At 40.6% G+C, this 2,260-nt stretch overlaps 1 protein-coding gene across 1 annotated transcript in view; it reads right to left on the bottom strand.

Annotated features, from left to right (window-relative positions):
- The window catches only part of LOC107736989 (ADAMTS-like protein 3), a 195,209-nt gene that overhangs the window by 133,009 nt on the left and 59,940 nt on the right, over nt 1–2,260 (bottom strand). The window lies entirely within an intron of this gene.

Consider the following 2,260-nt stretch of genomic DNA (forward strand, 5'->3'; position numbering starts at 1 on the left):
GGAGCCCACTCAGGGCTGGACGGGACCAGCGGGGACGAAGGAGAGAGGAGAGGGAGCAAGTCGGCTTCCAGCTCTGTTTCCCAGTCTATAAGATCCTCACCCTCAGCCGCGGTGCAGTGGGCGGAGCTCCACTCCGCACTCTCTCTGTCTGTGGCATTCTCCCTCGTGGCGGGGTCTGTTGCCGGCTCTCGCACCTTGACTGACGTCACTTGCAGCTCCGGCTCCGTGATGATCCGTTGCTCTGTCGCTCCATGCGGCAACAGCTCGTCGGTCACGGCGGGCTCAGGCTCTCCGTCAGCGGTGGGCTTGGGCATGCCCTCCGTGCATCGGGGAGATGGTGGGCTGGGCACTGGGTCGGGAGTGGAACGCGTCGTCCGGGTAGCGGGTAAGTTCGGCGAGGGCCATAAACCATCTGGTATGGTCCTCAAGCGAGCACTCCCCCTGCTCCAGCAGGAGGAGGAGGAATTCGGGGGGAAGGAGGGGATCCATAGAACACAACGGAAACAAAACACTGAGGGAAAAAACACAGAAACAAAAACGGAGGGTAGACACACGGAGGTTACTGTTTTTGGTCGGTTCTTCTGTCACGATCTGTGCTGGGAGGAGCATAGAACGAGGAACAAGGAGACGTGGAGTACATAAACAGTCTTTAATCCTTGGAAAGACAGGGGGATACACAACATCCAAAGAGTAGAACCGACAAAGGAAGACTGAACAAACAGGAACTTAAATACAAGGGATAATACTAAATAATTACTAAACAGGTGTCAGGAATCATAATCAAACTAAACGAGGACAGGAACATGACCAAATAAGGAAAAACAGGAACAGAAACAGGGGCAAAACACGACACAGAACAGTCCAGAATCCTGACACATGCAGCTACAAATTCTTAGAAGTTTCTCAACCTTTTCTAAGTTCATAAACAATATGTTCATTCACAATACATTAATGTTGAACACAATACATTAATGTTCATTTATACAACTTGAAATGTTAAAAGTATTAGGCAAGGCAAGCTTATTTAAATATCAGAAAAATAAAGAAAAAGTAAAACCAAAGTAAGAATAAAAAAATTAATAAAAAATAAATTAGTTAAAATAAAAGATTACATTAAAATGAATGAGGGACATAAAAGGAAAAAGGAAAAAATGCCATTTCTTATAAAGAAGAAACAAAATAGACACTTACAGTATACAGTATTAAACGTAACTTGTGGCTCAATTAAGCATTTTAGGAATATCTGAACAATAAAATATAATTCTGGTGACCATGGTATGATAAAGCATATTCAGTAAAGTAAAGCAAAAATAATGAGCACCAAAAAAGTGCACTCATTAATTGTGATCTTAAACATTCTGCAACTTCCTGCAGAATAAATGAGCAACCTCAAACCAAACGGCCTGCTGTGGCGTGTTGCGCTATTACTTTTCCAAGCGATCAGATTTACACCACACTAGCGGCGTGGTGACAGTTTGAGCGTTCGTCTGAGCGCTGAAGGTTTATCTAACGGTGTGACACTGGTGTGTGTGTCTGTACGCATTAGTAGCACTGTTTGCAGATCTCGTGGAATGTACTCTGATTTGCCAAACAACACACTCTTCCACCCAACCGACAGCAAACACCCCAAGGGTGGGTTTCCCAGGTAACAACACTACTACATGCTTATCAGATTTACGATATCGCAAAGCAGTCCAAAAACACAAGTACACACAGGATGAGAGCACATGAGAAACAGAGGTAGCGAAAGGAGGAGGAACGGCATTGAACCCCACGGAGCATCTGGGCTCACGGCCCAAATCTCAACACTCCAGAGCAAAAGCCCAACTGAAGTTTCTAATCAGCATCTATGAGCTGCTGTTGCACTCTTATATTCAACAATATCACACACAGCAGTGTAAACCACAGGGGAGCATTTTCTAAGCACTGAAACCAGTGTGAATGTGTGTTTTTATATTTTTATTGTTTATTATAAATAAATATTACAATATTATTATAATATTTATTATTTATTTTAAAATTAAATTATTTTAAATACAAATATATGAAATATTTTTTCTATATATTGTTTATAAAATATTTAAAAATGAACAACAGTGTATATATTTGGAAGTATCTTACACCCAGTTATTAAATAAAATTTATATATATATATATATATATCTCTCAATTATGTATGATATATATATATATAATTGTATTTAATAAATAATTGGTGTGTGTGTGTGTGTGTGTGTGTATATATATATATATATATATA

Source organism: Sinocyclocheilus rhinocerous, unplaced genomic scaffold, assembly GCF_001515625.1.
Source record: "Sinocyclocheilus rhinocerous isolate Xijiao unplaced genomic scaffold, SAMN03320098_v1.1 scaffold433, whole genome shotgun sequence".
In the NCBI taxonomy this organism is placed as follows: domain Eukaryota; kingdom Metazoa; phylum Chordata; class Actinopteri; order Cypriniformes; family Cyprinidae; genus Sinocyclocheilus; species Sinocyclocheilus rhinocerous.